Below are 19,685 nucleotides of genomic sequence, written 5' to 3' on the forward strand. Positions count from 1 at the left end.
GTAATGCTTAGCATAGCCTGACTGATTTTTCCTAATGCATTCAAAAATTTTATTTATTTATTTATTTATTGCATTTGTACCCCACATTATCCCACCTTTTTGCAGGCTCAATGTGGCTTACAGGGTTTAATTTGGTATTATCGTTACATAGAGTTGGATACAGTCGGTAATGAATTGGAGTAAGAGAGGAATTAATTAGAAGGTAATGGGTAAGGTCGTGTCGAAGTGTTTTAGAGCGTTTGGGTGATGTACGGAGTAGTATGATTCATCAAGGATTGTTTTTGTAGGCTAAGTTGAAGAGAAATGTCTTCAAAGATTTGTAGTTTGATTCATCAAGGATTATTTTTGTAGGCTTTGTTGAAGAGAAATGTCTTCAAAGATTTGCGAAAGTTGGTTAAGTTGTCCGTGGTTTTCAGGATCTTGGGTAGTGCGTTCCATAGCTGTGTGCTTTTGTACGCAAAGGTAGTAGCGTATGCCTGTTTGTATTTGGTTCCTTTACAGCTGGGGAAGTTCAAGTTGAGGAACTTACGGGCTGATCTTCTGGCATTTCTGGGTGGTAAGTCTATTAGGTTCAGCATGTAGATTGGGGCCTCTGCGTGAATGATTTTGTATACGGTCGTGCAGATCTTGAACTCAATTCGTTCCTTGAGCGGGAGCCAGTGTAGTTTCTCTCTTAGGTGTTTTGCGCTTTCGTATTTGGGTTTTCCAAAAATAAGACGGGCTGCGGTGTTCTGGGCTGTTTGGAGTTTTTTAATGGTCTGTTCTTTACATCCTACATACAGAGCATTGCAATAGTCCAGGTGACTTATCACTAGTGATTGTACTAGGGTGCGGAAGACGTATCTAGGGAAAAAAGGTTTTATTCTTTTGAGTTTCCACATTGAGTAGAACAGCAGTGTGTTTCTTCTAGCAAAAAAGGGGCCGGTACTCAAATGTCAGGCCACCCTTCAGGGATGAGGTGATCACTGAGGGACCAACCCCACAATAGCCAGGCCCCCTGCAACCAGTCACAGAATCAATGACAAGGCAGAATTGGTGTGTGGAGCCTGAGTTCTTTCATTAAAACGTGGGGACCATGGGTCAATTTTAGCAGACAATGGAAAAGGTGCCGGTACTCAGTACCCCCAAGTACCCCCTCAAAAAAAGCCCTGGAGAACAGTGTCCCTGTGCTGCTGCGATGAAATGCTGATTTAATAAATCTGCAAAAAATAGATGGAACATCTTTAAAACAAGTAATAGTGATGAGATGCTAGACAGAGTAACTTGCAACTCATATCTCAACTCTTCCCCTCCAAAATCTTGACTCCTTTGCTTTCTCTCCACTGCACTTTGAGACCTTCTCTCTCTCTCTCTCTCTCTCTCTCTCTCTCTCTCTCTCTCTCTCTCTCTCCTCTCCCTCTTTCTCTCTCTCTCTCTATCTCTCTCTCTCTCTCTCTCTCTCTCTCTTTCTCTCTCTCTCTCTCTCTTTCTCTTTCTCTCTCTCTCTCTCTTCATTCCCTGTTTCTTTCCTGCCTGCTCAGGGCTGATGGTCTTTGCAGAGAGAGTCCGCTTGCTGCATGTTTAATAAATATACCAGTAGTGTAGCGAAGAGAGGGAGCAAAGTACATGTAAGGATTGTGTCACCAACACACATGATTAAAGGTTTTATGCCCCTTTTCTTGAAGGCTCCTGGTACTTCCTGTTTTGCTCTTTTAATAAATATACCAGGCCACAAAATAGCAACAAGAAAGACGGAAAGATAGAGAAGCTGAAAAGGTTTGAAAATTGCAAAGAAGCATGAAAATAAAGCACTTGCTTTTTGGGTGTTTTTTTTCCTGAGTCCAGGTTTTCAGTTTCCCTGGTCATTGGTAGGAACAGGCTTTGAGCAGTAGCCTGGATTTTGCATGCAATATTCTAAAGCTTCATTTGAGTGAAAACACAATTGCATCATTTAGGGGTGTATATAATAAACTGTGGGGTCCTTTTACTAAGGTGGCTGAAAAATAGCCTGCGGTAGTGTAGACGCGTGTTTTGGGCGCGCAGAATTATTTTTTAGCTCACCTATAAAAATGAATGCCTCTTTTTTTTTTTGCCGAAAACGGATGTGCGGCAAAATGAAAATTGTTGCACGTCCATTTTGAGTCTGAGACCTTACCGCAAGCCATTGACCTAGCAGTAGGGTCTCACGCGGTAACGGTCTAAGCGCGTAGCTGCCGTGCGCCACAAAATTTTTTAAAAAAATTTTCAGACACTCGTAGTGGACGCGTGCCAAAATTGAAATTACTGCAAGGGTCACATGGTAACTGGGTGCTGTGCGTTGGGCTCACCTAGGTGCCTGCATGGCCTAGTAAAAGGGCCCCTGTGTTTGTTGTAGAATATATGGACCCAGTAATGTGCAGTTTGCTGTCACTGGTTCTCTTTTCTTGCTTTGTCTGAATAAATATACATCTCTGTTGAAGCCCATCTTCACGTAGGTTGTCTGAGTGGAAAAAGTGATGTCCCTCGTCTGGATGTTAACAATTTGCAGAGGATTTTATAAGAGGCTCACTGAATGTAGAGGCTTTTGTAAAATACACATAAGTCTGCTGGAAATACACACGTAGTCTTTGCCATTTGAAAAACATGCTGCTCTTGAGGCGTGCTGCCTAAGCCCATTTGTGTGCCACTTTGTAGGCCACGTATGGGCCACCTAATAGTGTTTTATTGTGGTTTTGATTGTGTTAAAGTATTCAGTAGCACCATCCGATGTGCCACTGAATATCCCCATCTAACCCCAGGCAAGCAATGTAAACAGAATGTAGCTTCTGCTGGCCATTTACATTGCTTTGAATATCCACCCCTTTGTTTTTATTTACATATTCTACTTTGACTGATGGCTAACTACAGTCTTGTAATTGGGCAAGCTAGCTCCATTCAAGTTAGTTGAAGCCCTTCTTAGTGTATACAGTATATATATCACACATTTTAGAGACTATTCAAATCTGTTTGACTGTTCCTCAGTTGACACTAATTGATCTATTTTGGTAGTGTATGGTAAGGGAAGATATGGTTTGCCCTCCTTTACTACTGCCAGGGGCGTAGCCACGGGTGGGCCTAGGCCCACCCAGTTTGGGTTCAGACCCACCCAGCAGAGCACCTTCATTTGAACGGCAGCAGAGGAAGCAGGCTGAGCTCCCCCGATCCTGCATCTGCCTCCCTCTGTCCCACTGCAGCGCTTCCCAGACGCTACCTACCTACCTACCGCCGCCACGATCCTCCCGTTTCAGCAGCAGCGTGGACCAGCGGTAGCGATTCATGCTGCTGCTGCTTCGTTCTAACCCGGAAGCATCTCCTCTGCAGCGTCCCGCCCCCATTATTACAACTTCCTGTTTCTGCTGGGGCAGGACGCGGGCGCTCGGCAGAGGAGACGCTTCCGGGTTAGAACGAAGCAGGAGGCAGCATGAATCGCTACCGCTGCTGCTGAAACGGGAGGTACATGCAGGATCGTGGTGGTGGTAGGTAGGCAGCGTCTGGGAAGCTCTGCAGTGGGACAGAGGGAGGCAGATGCAGGATCGGAGCTCAGCCTTTTAAGGGTGGTGCCCCATTGAAGAGAGGGAGAGTTGGGGGGAGGTCTCCTTAAGATAGATGCTGCATGGGGGGGGGGGAATGAGGTGGAGAGGGGCAAGAGAGGGAGAAATGTTGGACATAGGGGGGTAGTGGGGAGGGTGAGATGGTAAATGTTGGACGGGGGTGGTGAGGAGGAGAAGATAGATGGTGAAAAATTGGACATGATGGTGGAGGGCAGGAAGAGATATTGTAGGGGGAAGCGAGAGATGTTGGATGGGGCACAAGAAAGGGGGAGAGGCAGAAATGTTGGACATGGCATGTCAGTGGAATGGAGGAAGAGAGAAAATGCTGCATGGGGGGAGGGGGAAAGAGAAGTGTTGGACCCATGGCACAAGAGAGGGAGAAATGGTAGCACATGGGAGAGAGGGAGATATATTGGACCTGGGGGTGAATGAGAGGGAGAGAAAAACACAGGAGGTGGAGAGAGAAGAAAGGAAGAGATGTTGGATTCAGGAGCAGAAGGGTGATGGAGAGATGCCGGACAGTGGGAGTGAGGGAAGAGAGAGGGAGAAATGTTGGAACATGGGGGAGAGGGCAGGAGGGAAGAGAGATGTAAGGCTACAAGAGTGGGGTGGGGAGAAAGAGGGAGCAGATGCTGGGCTACAAGGGTGGAGGGAAGGAAGATGGTGGAACCATGTGGGAGAGGCCAGGAAGGAGAGGAAGAGGGTGGCAAGGAAATAAATAAAAAGATAGTGATTACAGAGGATAGAAATATGGTAATGAAAGGGAATGGAGGGCTGAGGAAAAGCTAGTAGGTGAGAGAAAAAGATGAAAATCTGATAGGTAGCTGTAAACTAAAAAGGAGGAGAACAGTGAGAGGGTGAAATTTGAGTTGACAGCAAGGCAGAAAGAAGAAAAAAGAGAGGAAAGAGCTAAAAATAAGAAGTCAATATGTCAGAAGCATGTGTAGTGAAGGTAAAAGAAGACAAATGGACAGCAGCCGCTCGAAAGAGAATTAGAAGATGACAGACAGGAAAGCAGAAAAGGAGCTGCAACCAACATGATGGAAAAATACAATGTCCAGACCACAAAGGTAGAAAACAATGTATTTTGAATGTTTTAAATGGAATATGTTGGCTTTGGGAAATCTACATAGCAAATGTGTTTGTATCGTGTTCAGGAGAAAGGAAATGCATTTCTGTTTTTATTTCTCCAGTGTTGAAGTACATGCTAAGTTTAACTTTTTTGGGGTTCCGAGTTCAATTTTTGTCTAAATATTTTTATTTCTGATACGCGATCCCATGTTCTGTATTTGGTGAGGGTCTGTTGGTGTGACAGTAACGGCAGGTTGGGAAATTGGAGGGAAGGCAGGGAGGAGAGGGGATCAGGGAGGGGGCCCTAGCATGTCTAACACCAGTTCTGACCCTTGCTGTATAGCTGGTAGGGATCCCAAGCCTCCCCAGCTGAGGACTTCCTCCAAAGGCGGCCAGAACTTCCTTCTACCAAGCTCTGCAGTCAGTGACAGCATGCTTGAGTCACCGACAGCTAAGCACGCATAGGTTGCTGGCATCAGTGGCTTACGGATGTTGCTACTGCCTGTCAAGTTTGGTAAAAGGGAGTTCTGGCCACCTTCAGAGAAAGTCTTCAGCTGACAGAGTTTGAGGATCCTTATTAGCTAATGTATTTATATTTTGCGGTAGGGCAGGGCAGAGAAAATATTGTGCCCTCCCACTTTGGGCTCAGGCCCATCCAAAATTGGCTGTCTGGCTACACCACTGACTACTACTACTACTACTATTTAGCATTTCTATAGCGCTACAAGGCATACGCAGCGCTGCACAAACATAGAAGAAAGACAGTCCCTGCTCAAAGAGCTTACAATCTAATAGACAAAAAATAAAGTAAGCAAATCAAATCAATTAATGTGTACAGGAAGGAGGAGAGGAGGGTAGGTGGAGGCGAGCGATTACAAGTGGTTACGAGTCAAAAGCAATGTTAAAGAGGTGGGCTTTCAGTCTTAGATTTAAAGGTGGCCAAGGATGGGGCAAGACGTAGGGGCTCAGGAAGTTTATTCCAGGCGTAGGGTGCAGCGAGACAGAAGGCGCGAAGTCTGGAGTTGGCAGTAGTGGAGAAGGGAACAGATAAGAAGGATTTATCCATGGAGCGGAGTGCACGGGAAGGGGTGTAGGGAAGGACGAGTGTGGAGAGATACTGGGGAGCAGCAGAGTGAGTACATTTATAGGTTAGTAGAAGAAGTTTGAACAGGATGCGAAAATGGATAGGGAGCCAGTGAAGCGACTTGAGGAGAGGGGTAGTATGAGTAAAGCGACCCTGGTGGAAGATGAGACGGGCAGCAGAGTTTTGAACCTTTAATTGTTCTTCTCATTCTAAGTGGCCTAGATGTTTATTTCAGATTGCTTTAAATTGAGGGGCATAATTGAACGAAAACGTCTATCTCCATGGGCGTTTATCTCCGAGTTCGGGTCCCTGAAGGGGTGGACCGAACCGTATTTTCGCAAAAAAATAGACGTCCATGTTTTATTTGACAATGTGTGAGCTGGGCGTTTTTGTTTTTCAGCGATAATGGAAAATGAAAGCGCCCAGCTCAAAAATGAATAAATCCAAGGCATTTGTTCGTGGGAGGGGCCAGGATTCGTAGTGCACTGGTCCCCCTCACATGCCAGGACACCAACCGGGCACCCTAGGAGGCACTTTTACAAAAACAAAAGAAAAGGTAAAAGAGCTCCCAGGTGCATAGTACCCTTCCCTTGTGTGTTGAGCCCCCCAAATCCCCCTCAAAACCCACTGCCCACAAGTCTACACCATTGCTATAGCCCTAAGGGGTGAAGGGGGGCACCTACATGTGGGTACAGTGGGTTTGGGGGGGTTGGACGATTAAGCATTAAGCAGCACAATTGTAACAGGTAGGGGGGGATGGGCCTGGGTCCACCTGCCTGAGGTCCACTGCACCCCCTAACAACTGCTCCAGGGACCTGCATACTGCTGCCAGGGAGGAGGGTATGACATTTGAGGGTGAAAATAAAAAGTTGTGAAACATAATTTTTTTGTGGTGGGAGGGGGTTAGTGACCACTGGGGGAGTCAGGGGAGGTCATCCCCGACTCCCTCTGGTGGCAATCTGGTCATTTAGGGCACTTTTTGGGGCCTTATTCGTGAAAAAACAAGGTCCAGGAAAAGTGCCCTAAATTCTACCTACAAACGCATACTTATTTTCCATTATCGGCGAAAGGCGCCCATCTCTGTTCGGGTGATAACCACGCCCCAGTTCCGCCTTCACCACGCCTCCGACACGCCCCCGTCAACTTTGTCCGCATCCGCGACGGAGTGCAGTTGAAAACGTCCAAGTTCGGCTTTCGATTATACCGCTTTATTCGTTTTTGTGAGATAAACGTCCATCTCCCGATTTAGGTCGGAACTTGGGCGTTTTTCTCGTTCGATTATAAGCAGGATTGCCTACCATTTGAAACCTCTTCTATTCCAATGCCTTGTAATATGTCTGATCTTATTAGAGAATTAAGTGGAGATTGAGACACAGGTATTATTTTTATCACAGAAACAGAGCTTACATCTACTGAAAGCCTTAGATTTAACATTTATTTTATTTTAGTTACATTTGTACCCCGCGCTTACCCACTCATGGCAGGCTCAATGCGGCTTACATGGGGCAATGGAGGGTTAAGTGACTTGCCCAGAGTCATAAGGAGCAGCCTGTGCCTGAAGTGGGAATCAAACTCAGTTCCTCAGGACCAAAGTCTTTGAGCAGGGACTGTCCTTCTATGTTTAAATTGTACAGCGCTGCGTAACCCTAGTAGCGCTTTAGAAATGCTAGTTAGTAGTAGTAGTAGTAGTATGTAAGCCACATTGAGCCTGCCATGAGTGGGAAAGCGCAGGGTACAAATGTAACAAAATTAAAATAGATACTATTGGAGATTCTACATGGAATGTTGCAACTATTGGAGATTCTACATATGCTACTATTGGAGATTCTACATGGAATGTTGCTATTCCACTAGCAACATTCCATGTAGAAGGCTGCGCAGGCTTCTGTTTCTGTGAATCTTACGTCCTGCACGTATGTGCAGGACGTCAGACTCGCAGAAGCCTGTGCGGCCACATTGGTGATCTACAAGGGCCCTACATGGAATGTTGGAATAGCAACATTCCATGTAGAATCTCAAATAGTAGCAACAGTGGAGGAGTGGCCTAGTGGTTAGGGTGGTGGACTTTGGTCCTGGGGAACTGAGGAGCTGAGTTTGATTCCCACTTCAGGCACAGGCAGCTCCTTGTGACTCTGGGCAAGTCACTTAACCCTCTATTGCCCCATGTAAGCTGCATTGAGCCTGCCATGAGTGGGAAAGCGCAGGGTACAAATGTAACTAAAATAAATATTAATGGTGACTTGAGAATTGTTAGAAGGGAAGATGGAAGAGATCACGTTTGAATTTAGATAAGTTTAAACTGGAAAGCTTCCCTACCTTCTGTTTTTCTGAAGGAGTTGAGGAGGGAGAGAGTCTGGCTGATGAGGAGAATGTTCCTACAGCTGTTAATCACGGGTGCAGTTTGACTGTGTTTCATTTGGAGGGGCAAAGGGTGGGGCTTGATACATTAGCATTGATATTCATTTGCATATATGCATCTCATACTTATTCACAGTGGCGTTCCTAGGGGGTGGGGGCGGTCCGCCCCAGGTGCATGCCTCTGGGGGGGGGGGGGGGGGGTGCCGTGCGCGCCTTTCCGTCGTTTGTTCCATGCTCCCTCTGCCCCGGAACAAGTTACTTCCTGTTCCGGGGCAGAGGGAGCATGGAACGAACGATGGACAGGCACGCGCGGCACCCCTCCAGCGGCGTGCACCTGGGCGGAGGGTTCTTTCACGGGGGGGGTGTCCTTTCGCCCTGGGGGTGTCGCGCTGCATCCGGGTGAGGCGCTGCACCCAAAGGGCGGGGCACATCGGCGATCCGCTCCGGTGTCAGCTCCCCTAGGAACGCCACTGCTTATTCATTATGGTTATTCAAAACACACATGCATTCACACACCAGACTAAAACACTGAATATGAAGATAGCATGTCAAAACAGTGGAGATATTTTTTTAAACCTGAAATATCTTTTGGTCTGCTGATGATAATTGTTGGCCGACAGCAGAGCTGTGATTCTTGGTTTTAAGCATATGACCCTGAACATGGTCATACACATGGAAGCTAGTATAATGTATTGGAATGGATTTATACAATTTCTTTGGGTCACCGCCCCACCTCCCGATATTTCTTCTACGTCTGCCTCCGCATCCTTCTCTGTCTTTTTCATTATTTCCTCTCTATACAGGACACAGACTTTTCCCCCACATAGTTGGATTTAAAAAAAAAAGCAATAGTATGTTGGTATGATGATCCCTTCAGCCTTCAGACGACTGTGTTCCTCAGGGAACTGGGCAACTGCCTGTACTCCCAGTTTAGTAATTTCTATGACTCCAGGCCACCAACAGATCCATTCCAGGTTTTCTATTTTATTTAGATCTAAAATATTTCCATACTTTTAGGCAACAACACAATTCAAATTCAAAAGCATAATCCAATAAACAAAAGATTAACAGCTTCCATGGTTCAAAAACATTTCAGGGAAAATCTCATTAAACGATACTTTCTTGGGGTCCCATTCAGGCCCCTCCGTTTCTGGTTGGGTCTTTCCCCACATGTTCTATCAGGAGGGGCTTAGCCACATTCCTCACTTCCAACCTGCCTGTAGGGAAATACTTGACTCTGGTCAAGCTTGTACTTTGGGGTTAGGTAGCCCGTTTACTCTCTCCCATCTAGCCAGGTCCTAGGGAGTTCCCTCCTCCTTGTCTTCTCACCTCCACTTTATTTCCTTCCTTCTTCTCTCTATCTGCAAAATCTTTTTCTAGAGCAGAGGACTGTCAGGTGTTTCTAGAACTCTGCCCTTTTCCTGCCTCCAGGGGATGACATCACCAGCCCTTTTACTTTCTGTGGGGTATAGGGCTGGACTACAATTCCCAGAAGACTTAGCCCCATTCCCTACTGTGGAGTCAAGAAGCCTATTTGCCCCTCCCACACTGATCACAGACATACAGCTTTCTCCTATTACATGAGCACTCCCTTACTTCTCCCAGGAAGGAATCTTTTACAAAGCATTCTCTGAGGATCACCTGATAGGCCTGGAGATTAGCTTCTCCTCCTTCCAGTGCAGAACACGAAAACCCTGCACTCTGCTTTGGACAACAGAAACACAGCCCCAGAGCTTCCCACTCTTAGTCATTCTTTCCAGGTAAGAGCTTGTTTGCTGATTGTATCCTAATGGCTCCCCTCCTACTTAGTGCTGAGGTTTCCCTTACAGATTCTGAGGGAAACCACCCTGTTCCACAAGATCCTCCACGGAGAAGCTCCGAGCTACATGATCAAATTAATTGACCTCCCAAACAGAAACATGACCAAATCCTCTCAAACGTATCTCAATCTTCATCTTCCGAGTTGCAAAGGCCTCAAATACAAAACCTACTACGCTTCCAACTTTTCCGTGATAGGCAGTCAACTCTGGAATGCCATACCAAGACTCATTAGAACAACCAACGAACTTCTACCCTTCTGAACGTTGCTGAAAACATACCTCTTCAAACGAGCCTATTTGAACGACCCAACTTAATCTAATTACCTAAACCACATCTGTAAACCAAACCACTAGCATTAACCATACCTGAACCTGCCCCCATATTCCTTCGTCTTCTCATTCTCTATACAATTTGTATCTCTGTAAAATGATGTATCCATATCTTTTATTATCTCTGATACACCTTATTCCCATTTATTGTAAGCCGCACTGAGCCTATGTCATCTCTGTTACACTTTGTTCCCATTTATTGTAAGCCGCATTGAGCCTGCTATCAAGTGGGAAAGAGCGGGGTTTAAATGCTACAAATAAATAAATAAATAAATGTTCCATTAAAGCAGCACCACTCCAGGTTTTGAGCTGGTGCTTCCAATGCCTTCTGGGACCTGTAGTAGGGCTTTTCCCCACTCTCGTGACAAGCCTTTGCTACTGCCTTGTCACAGTCGATTATTGCTTCCTTTTCATGTGTTTTTATTCATGCTACCAAGTCTGAAACAGATACAAACATATTGGCAACTACTAGGGGTGTTCCAAGACAATCTGCCGCCTGAGGCGAGGAATGAGCTGCCTCCCTGGCTCCTCCTCTGCTGCCGCCCACCACAATCAGACATTCCCCCTTCCTTCCACAACCCCCTTCCTCCAATTTGTCTTTTCTTTTCTTGTTTTTCAAAAGGCAGAGGTGGCGGCAGCGATTCCCATAGGCTGCCCTGCTGTCGGTCCCGGCCTCTTCTCTCTACTGCGGCCCACCTCTGAGGAGACAGAAAGTTATGTCAGAGAGGCAGGGCACAGTAGAGCGAAGTGGCCGGGACTGGTGACAGGGCAGCCTATGGGAATCACTGCTGCCGTTGTCGCCACCACCTTTTAAAAAACAAGAAAAGAAAAAGTACGTTCAAGGAAGGGGGTTGGGGAAGGAAAGGCGGGGGGTGATGTAGCCTCAGAAGAGTGCCACCCGAGGCCCCTGCCTCAGTTGGCCTAATGGTAAGGCCACCACTGACAACTACACACTTTTTGTAAAAAGATTCATGTTTTCTTTGGAGTATAATTTCAAACAATTATAAACACGCCCCAAAGTCTGAAACAGATACAAACGTATCGAGAACTACACGCTTTTGTAAAAGGAATCAAGTTGTCTTTTCAAGTATAATACAGTGTATATAATTTTGTGAAACAGTGAAAATATACATTTTTGCAGTCTAAGGGAAATAGTTCTGGATTACGATCCATGGGTGCCATTGGTCCATGATAAGCGGGGGTTTTGATCCAAAGTTTTAACGGTTTGCCTTATGGCTGCTGATTATATCTATACTCTGCATGTGTTTTACTTAACTTTAAAACATTGTATGCTTCCTAAATAAACTAGCTGTTGAGCCCGTAAAAACGGGCTAGTAAAGGATGGGGGGTTTGAAAGCCCCCCCCCCCCGGAATCCCCTCCGCCATCCCTCCACCCGGGCCAGGTACCTGGCTTCACTATTCAAACTGCCGGAACGCAGCACACAGCTCATCTGAGCTGCCGTCGGCCTTCCTTCTTCTCTGCGTGTGTTCCGCCCTCGTGTGACGTAACGTCGGCGAGGGCGGGACACAGGCAGGTAGCGGCAACCCTGGGGGGGGGGAGCGGTGGCGACGGCGGTTCCCTCACTCGCAGGTGCAGATTCCCTCTCTGTCACGCCCCCGTCATCACGTATTGACGCGGGGACGGGACAGAGAGGGTCTCTACTGCGCATTTGCGAGTGAGTACGCCTCTTGCCATTTATATGTTTGATACTGTTGGGGCAAAGCAATCTGTCATTCTTAAAAAAAACAGAAGAACAGCAAAAAAGTAGTGAGATCAACACGACACTCCCAAGACACCGTGGGTAGGAGTAATAAAATGTTTAATTAAATGAAAATGAATTTTTCATTTTCATTTAATTAAACATTTTATTACTCGTACCAACGTTGTCTTGGGAGTGTCGTGTTGATCTCACTACTTTTGTGCTGTTCTTCTATTTTTATCCACGTAGCGGATCCTGTTTCTCCACTCTTTGTTGGTTTTTGTTTTATTCTTAAAAAACAGACAGACCTGACTCAATCCATCTTAAAAAATAAGCACAAGGTATCCTTTTGAAAGAAAGATAATAAAAAAAAAACAAGAAAAAACAAATGCCTGTTTATTTTTTTTCCTATGAGAAAAAAAAAGACAAAGCTGCGACATCCGTCCATGGCTGTAGGGGGCAGTGTTGAGGTTTTTTTGATCACTTCCCGTCATGTGACCCCATCCAAAATGGCGACCAGCTGCAGAAGCAGGAAGTGACCTAGTGCTTCCTATGATGGCCACCAGCTTGGAAAAGTAGCATAGCCAATATGTCACTTCCTGTGCCATCTCTAAAAGGGGTGGGGTTTGGGGTCAGGGCTATGCAAAAGGGGTAGGATTGTACAAATAAATTGTGGTTAGGGGTGGGGTTATGACATCACATCTGATGATGTCAAAGGGGCAGGGCTTGGACAGGAAGTTGATGGGGTTGAGCATGTCCTTGATTCTGATTGGCTACTGGGACTGGAAGTGAGTGTGGCCACCTGTCAAAGGGAGTGAGATACACTACTGAGAGATAATCCTGGTAATTAGAGACCTGTATCAAGCTTATCATTCATATTAATAATATTAGAGAAGGTGCTAGCACAACAGGTAGTCCAATATTGGAATCTACCAACATTTTTTATCTTTATCAATCAAGTTTTCGCAAAGGTCATAATACGGAGACACTATTGATGAGACTTCTAAATGAGATCATTGTATCATAAGGATAGTTACAAGGAAATCAATTCAATTAGATTTAACAGATACTTTTGATGTGATTGATTATGCACTTCTTTTGAAGAAATTATAAGAAACAGGGATTTCTGGCATAACCTTAAATTGCTCCTATTTTTCGGGCTATACCTATCAAGTGGCTATTAATAATGTACTTTCCTCTGTTTTTGCAGAAAAGAAAAACAGACCCATGTAGTGAAATAAAACAAAATCTGTTCAGTGCAGATATATAAAATCATCATACAACTTTCCTCTAACCGCCCAACATGGCTATGTTTCGCCCTCTCCAGGGCTGCGTCAGTGGCTTAACATGAAACCAGCAGAAACAGCCCATTGTTTTCCTTGTCTGGTTAATGCAGTGCAGCACAGAGAATAAGGATCATAACCAGTGAGATGTATTTTCTAAGTAGCTGCAGCCTGGCATACCGCCTGTTCACAAATACAAAACATTGGACTGTTCCTGCTGGTTTCATGTTAAGCCCCTGACACAGCCCTGGAGGGTGACACATGGCCATGTTGGGTGGTTATATGTTGATTTTATGTATCTGCGTTGAATACATTTTGCTTCATTTCACCACAGGGATCAGTGTTGGCACCTGTCTTATTTAATACTTACTCTCTCCATTAGCAAATTCAAGGGCCCTTTTACTAAGCCACGTAAGCGTATATGTGCCAAAATGGAGTTACCACCCAGCTACTGCGTGGCTCTTGAGGTAATTTCATTTTTGGCGCACGTCCGATATGCACGTCCGAAAAATAATTTTTATTTTCAGATGCATGTATTGAGAGCGGGCCAGGTGACATTTGATGTGCGTAGGTCATTACTACCCGGTTACCGTGCGAGACTTTACTGCTAGGTCAATGGCTGGTGGTAAGGCAAAAATGTTAAGGCATTTTGCAGGTACACTGAAAAATGATTCTACGCGTGCCCAAAACGCACGTCTGCACTACCGCAGGCCATTTTTCAGCGCATCTTAGTAGAGGGGCCCCTCAAAACCTGGGTCTTCATGCCCATTTTTATATGGATGATATCCAGTTGGTGGTAGGGAGTGATTCCTGGGATGTTGGTGCTCAAACAGCTTTGGATAATAAGTTAACTCGAGTAAGTTAGTGGTTAGTAAACCATAAATTACATCTTAATTCTAGTAAACATGAGGCTTTGTGGATTGCTAGGAAAGCAGCATCTCCCTCTTTTGTTTCCAAAATAATCGTCCGATTGCTCTTAAGCCTATAATTGTATCTCTGGGGGTAATTTTGGATCAGCAATTAACCTTCTCTTATTATATTTCAAAGATAATTCAATGGTCCCTTTATTTATCTGCGAAAGGTTTGTTCCCTTAAAAGATTTTTGAATATGAAGGCAGCGAATATTCTGTTACATTCTTTGGCGATGACTAGGATAGATTATTGTAATTCTCTACTTGTAGACTCCCACAATATCAGATCAAGCGAATTAAATTAATCCAAAGCACAGCAGTAAGATTATGATGACAAAGGAAACAATGACGTATAGCCTTTATTAGAAGAGCAGTATTGGCTTGATGATTGCCCATTGTGCTTTTTTATACTGGAATCCCAACGTACCTTCTCAGCCTTTGCGATCCTTATGATCATCTCAAGCCAGTTTATTGAAAGTACCATCACATAAGCAATTATGGCTGGACGAATCATGGTGAACATCTTTTGGTTGTATCGCACCTTAGTTATGGAATTCCCTCCCATTATTGATTTGCGTCTCACTTGGAGACTTTTTTCTAGGAATTTGAAATAGCTACCAAGATATACTACTACTACTACTTATCACTTCTATAGTGCTACAAGGCATACGAAGCGCTGTACACCATACATGAAGAGACAGTCCCTGCTGAAAGAGCTCACAATCTAAATATGGAATGTTGCTAGTGGAATAGTAACACTCTGTGTAGAATCTCAAATAGTAGCAACAGAATCTCCAATAGTAGCAACATTCCATGTAGAATCTCAAGTAATAGCAACATTCCAGAATCTCAAATAGTAGCAACATCCCATGTTCCACTGCACTAACCACTAGGCTACTCCTCCACTAGCAACATTCCATCTAGAAGCCTGCCCTTGCAGATCAGCAATGCGGCCGCTCAGGTTTCTGTTTCTGTGAGTCTGATGTCCTGCACGTATGTGCAGGACGTCAGACTCACAGAAACAGAAGCCTGCGCGGCCGCGTTGCTGATCTGCAAGGGCAGGCTTCTACATTACTACTACTACTTATCACTTCTATAGCGCTACAAGGCATACGCAGCGCTGTACACCATACATGAAAAGACAGTCCTTGCTCAAAGGGCTCACAATCTAAATATGGAATGTTGCTAGTGGAACAGCAACATTTCATGTAGAATCTCCAATAGTAGCAACATTCCATGTAGAATCTCAAGTAATAGCAACATTCCAGAATCTCAAATAGTAACAACATCCCATGTTCCACTGCACTAACCACTAGGCTGCTCCTCCACTACCAACATTCCATGTAGAAGTCTGCCCTTGCAGATCAGCAACGCGGCCGCGCAGGCTTCTGTTTCTGTGAGTCTGACGTCCTGCACATTCCATGTAGAATCTCAAGTAATAGCAACATTCCAGAATCTCAAATAGTAACAACATCTCATGTTCCACTGCACTAACCACTAGGCTACTCCACTAGCAACGTTCCATCTAGAAGCCTGCCCTTGCACATCAGCAACGCAGCCACCTGTTTCTGTGAGTCGTGCAGGACGTCAGACTCACAGAAACAGAAGCCTGCGCGGCTGCGTTGCTGATCTGCAAGGGCAGGCTTCTATATTACTACTACTTATCACTTCTATAACGCTACCAGGCATACGCAGCGCTGTTCACCATACATGAAAAGACAGTCCCTGCTCAAAGAGCTCACAATCTAAATAGGACAGGCAAACAGACAGAACTAAGGGGTAAGGGGAATTAAAGAGGAGGGGATAAAAGGGTACAGGGCAAGTGAGTAATGGTTAGGAGTCAAAAGCAGCGTTAAAGAGGTGGGCTTTTAGCCTGGATTTGAAAACGGCCAAAGACGGGGCTAGACGTACAAGCTCGGGAAGTCTATTCCAGGCGTGAGGTGCAGCGAGATAAAAGGAACGGAGTCTGGAATTAGCAGTAGAGGAGAAGGGGACAGATAGTTAGGTGGCAATCTGTTATATTTTATGATTTATGTTTACCCTTTTCTGTCTTAGATCTTTACAGTTGTCTTTGAGTAATAATTGTAGTGCTAAACATTCATTCCTCGTGTGTCTGTGCATGTCTTGCTGTTTTTGTAATTATATTTTTCAGCATTTTAATTTTGAATGTACAACATTCTGATGTTTCACTTGAAAAGTGGTATAATTAGATTTAGATTTATTATTTATAATCCAACCTTGTCTAGGGAGGAGAACAATAAAAGTTATATAGAATATATAAATCATACAATAAGAACCACTTAGATCTGACAATTAGGATGAGCGGTGTGTTAAGTCTTAGTAAACATAGACTGGGTATCCAAATGGCAGATGACATTTAATGTGAGCAAGTGCAAAGTGATGCCCTTGGGAAAGAGGGACCCGAATTATAGCTACGTAATGCAAGGTTCCTCATTAGGAGTCACAGTCCAAGAAAGGGATCTCGGCGTCATAATTGATGATATGTTGAAACTCTCTGCTCAGTGTGCGGCGGCTAAGAAAGCAAATAGAATGTTAGGTATTATTAGAAAAGGAATGGAAAACAAAAATGAGGATGTTATAATTGCTTTGTATCGCTCCATGGTGTGACCGCACCTTGAATATTGTGTGCAATTTTGGTCACCGCATCTCAAAAAAGATATAGTGGAATTAGAAAAGGTGCAGAGAAGGGCGACGAAAATGATAAAGGGGATGGGACGACTTCCCTAAGAGGAAAGGCTGAAGCGGCTGGGGCTCTTCAGCTTGGAGAAAAGACGGCTGAGGGGAGATATGATAGAGGTCTATAAAATAATGAGTGGACTGCAACGGGTAGATGTGAATCACTTGTTTACTCTTTCCAAAATGCTAGGACTAGGGGGGGCACTCAATGAAGCTCCAAAGTAGTAAACAAATCAGAGAAAATATTTCTTCACTCAGCGTGTAATTAAACTCTAGAATTTGTTGCCAGAGAATGTAGTAAAAGCAGTTAGCTTAGTGGGGTTTAAAAAAAGTTTGGACTTTCTAGCATAAGCAGCATAAAATGTATTGTACTGTTTTGGGATCTTGCCAGGTACTTGCAACCTGGGTTGGCCACCATTCGAAACAGGATGCTGGGCTTGATGAACCTTCGGTCTGTTCCAGTATGGCAATACTTTATGTACTTATGTAATTATCAGTTCTGACTGCCGGAGAGGGCAGATTCGGGGAGGAGATGACAGTTATGCAGGTGCCAACAATATTCATTGCCAGTATCTGTAGAACTAAGTGATCAAATTGAATCGCATAAATAGTCATAACTTTGGTTACTTATCTTTGTGGGTTCCGGTACTGAATATTATCCGACACCTATATAGGTGCCAGTTGTGGCTTGGAGGACCTCCGATCCCTGCCTCCTGCCCCCCAGAGCACTTCCAATTCTCGGTCCCACCCCTGGATCACCTGTGATCTCCCCTCCACCCCGAGCTCCAGATGACACCCCCGGGCCTATTTGCAGGCCCTGGTGGTCTAGAGGTTCTTTGCTTCACTTCTATCCCTCTTTTTCCTAATGGAGAATGGCCACCACAACCTCTAATGTCCTCTACCAACCATGGGACAGGAGGGTGGTTCAGAATACGGTGCTGGGGGAAGGGGCAAAGGATATATGGACTTCACTTATTCGGGTCCTAGCTGATAGCCGGGACTCGCATAAGTTCTAGCGGCCAGTAGCAGTCCAGTTAAGCCCAGATATTCAATGCTGACCACCACTGCCTCAATATTGATCGGACAGTTTCTTTGAAAATTGACCCCTCACTTTTTAAGCTTTGCTATGATGTGAAAGTCAAGAAGTGCATCATAAGATATGAACATTTCTAGCTAGACATTCTTAGGGTCCCTTTTACCAAGCTGCGGCAAAAGGAGACCTGCGTTTGCGTCGGCACTTGTTTTTGATGTGCGCCAAGGCCCCCTTTTACCGCAGCTGGTACAAGGGTAGTCTTTCTTTTCTGCAGGAAATAGCAGTGCGGCAAGTAAAGCATTTGCCACGTGGCCATTTCAAGGGGAAGGGGCCCTTACCGCCATCCTTTGAGGTGGTGGTAAGGGCTCCCGCACTAACCCAGCGGTAACCAGGCAGTGTGCAGCACTGTCCGATTACTGCCAGGTACAACCCGGCGCTACAAAAATAGTTTTTTGTAGCGCCGGATATGACGGTGTGCTGGGGGGGGGGTGGGAAGTACTACCGGGCTGAGCATGCAAAGGAGGAGCAAGAAGAAAGAAGAGCAGGTGGCAGGCAGCAAATGCAGCTGCACCGGAGACCATGCTGAAGAAGGCTTCGGCTGGTGGGGGTTGGGGACCCCCACCAACCAATCCAGGGGCCCAGATGAAATTTGTGGGGGCCCTCATGGCCCCCCCGTAGCTACGCCCCTGCCCCATGTACAAAAACTTAGATGGTGAACCCACTAGGGGCAGAGAAAGTGCCTGCACATAATAAATGTAAACTGTTACAGAAAGGCAGTCTATCAAATCCATATATACGGCAATTGTGTTCAGCAAATAAACTAGGAAAAAATGCCCGTTTCTGAGCAGAATGAAACGGGCGCTAGCAAGGGGCCCCCTCCCTCCGTCCCTCCGAGCTACTTGCCTTGTTCGCTGTGGCGTTTCCGTTTTGGCCCTCGTCGAGTGTCATAGCTCCGCCCTCGACGTCATGACGTTTTGACGCGAGGGTGGGGCAGTCACTCCAGTGCACACCGGATATCTCGGGCGCCTCAACTTCCGTGGAGGCTTCAGAATGTTGGGGTTGCCTTTTATATAGAGAGATCATAACTAATAATTTCCCAAGGCAGCTAGAGAGTCAGTCTTTCCTTGATCTGGGACTTCCACTATTCCCCTTCTTAATTCAAAGCCTGTGCACCGCTAGGCTGCCAGTGCTTACAGTGAGGGTTTTCTTTCAACAGTCTGATAAAGAAGTTGAACACTTCAATGTACGAAGTGGCATGTTCTGCAAATTCCACTATGTTTGGTCTTTCCTCGTTTTGGTTGGAAAAGGGAAATGAGACTTGATATACTGCCTTTCTGAGGTTTTTGCAACTACATTCAAAGTAGTTTACATATATTCAGGTACTTATTTTGTACCAGGGGCAATGGAGGGTTAAGTGACTTGCCCAGAGTCACAAGGAGCTGCAGTGGGAATTGAACTCAGTTCCCCAGGATCAAAGTCCACTGCACTAATCACTAGGCTAGTCCTCCACTAGGAACATGCCATGTAGAAGCCTGCCCTTGCAGATCAGCAATGCGGCCGCGCAGGCTTCTGTTTCTATGAGTCTGACGTACGTGCAGGACGTCAGACTCACAGAAACAAAAGCCTGCGCGGCCACGTTGCTGATCTGCAAGGGTAGGCTTCTACATGGAATGTTGCTAGTGGAATAGCAACATTAACATTCCATGTAGAATCTCCAATAGTAGCAACATTCCATGCAGAATCTCCAATAGTAGCAACATTCCATCTAGAATCTCAAATAGGGAAAGGGAAATGGGATTTGATATACCGCTTTTCTGAGGTTTTTGCAACTACATTCAAAGCGGTTTACA

The 19,685-nt window shown here is 45.4% G+C and overlaps 1 protein-coding gene across 1 annotated transcript in view; it reads left to right on the forward strand.

Moving 5' to 3' along the window:
- Positions 1-19,685, forward strand: part of PRKCE (protein kinase C epsilon) — a 915,268-nt gene that overhangs the window by 740,004 nt on the left and 155,579 nt on the right. The window lies entirely within an intron of this gene.

The sequence above is a fragment of the Microcaecilia unicolor genome, chromosome 3 (assembly GCF_901765095.1).
Source record: "Microcaecilia unicolor chromosome 3, aMicUni1.1, whole genome shotgun sequence".
In the NCBI taxonomy this organism is placed as follows: domain Eukaryota; kingdom Metazoa; phylum Chordata; class Amphibia; order Gymnophiona; family Siphonopidae; genus Microcaecilia; species Microcaecilia unicolor.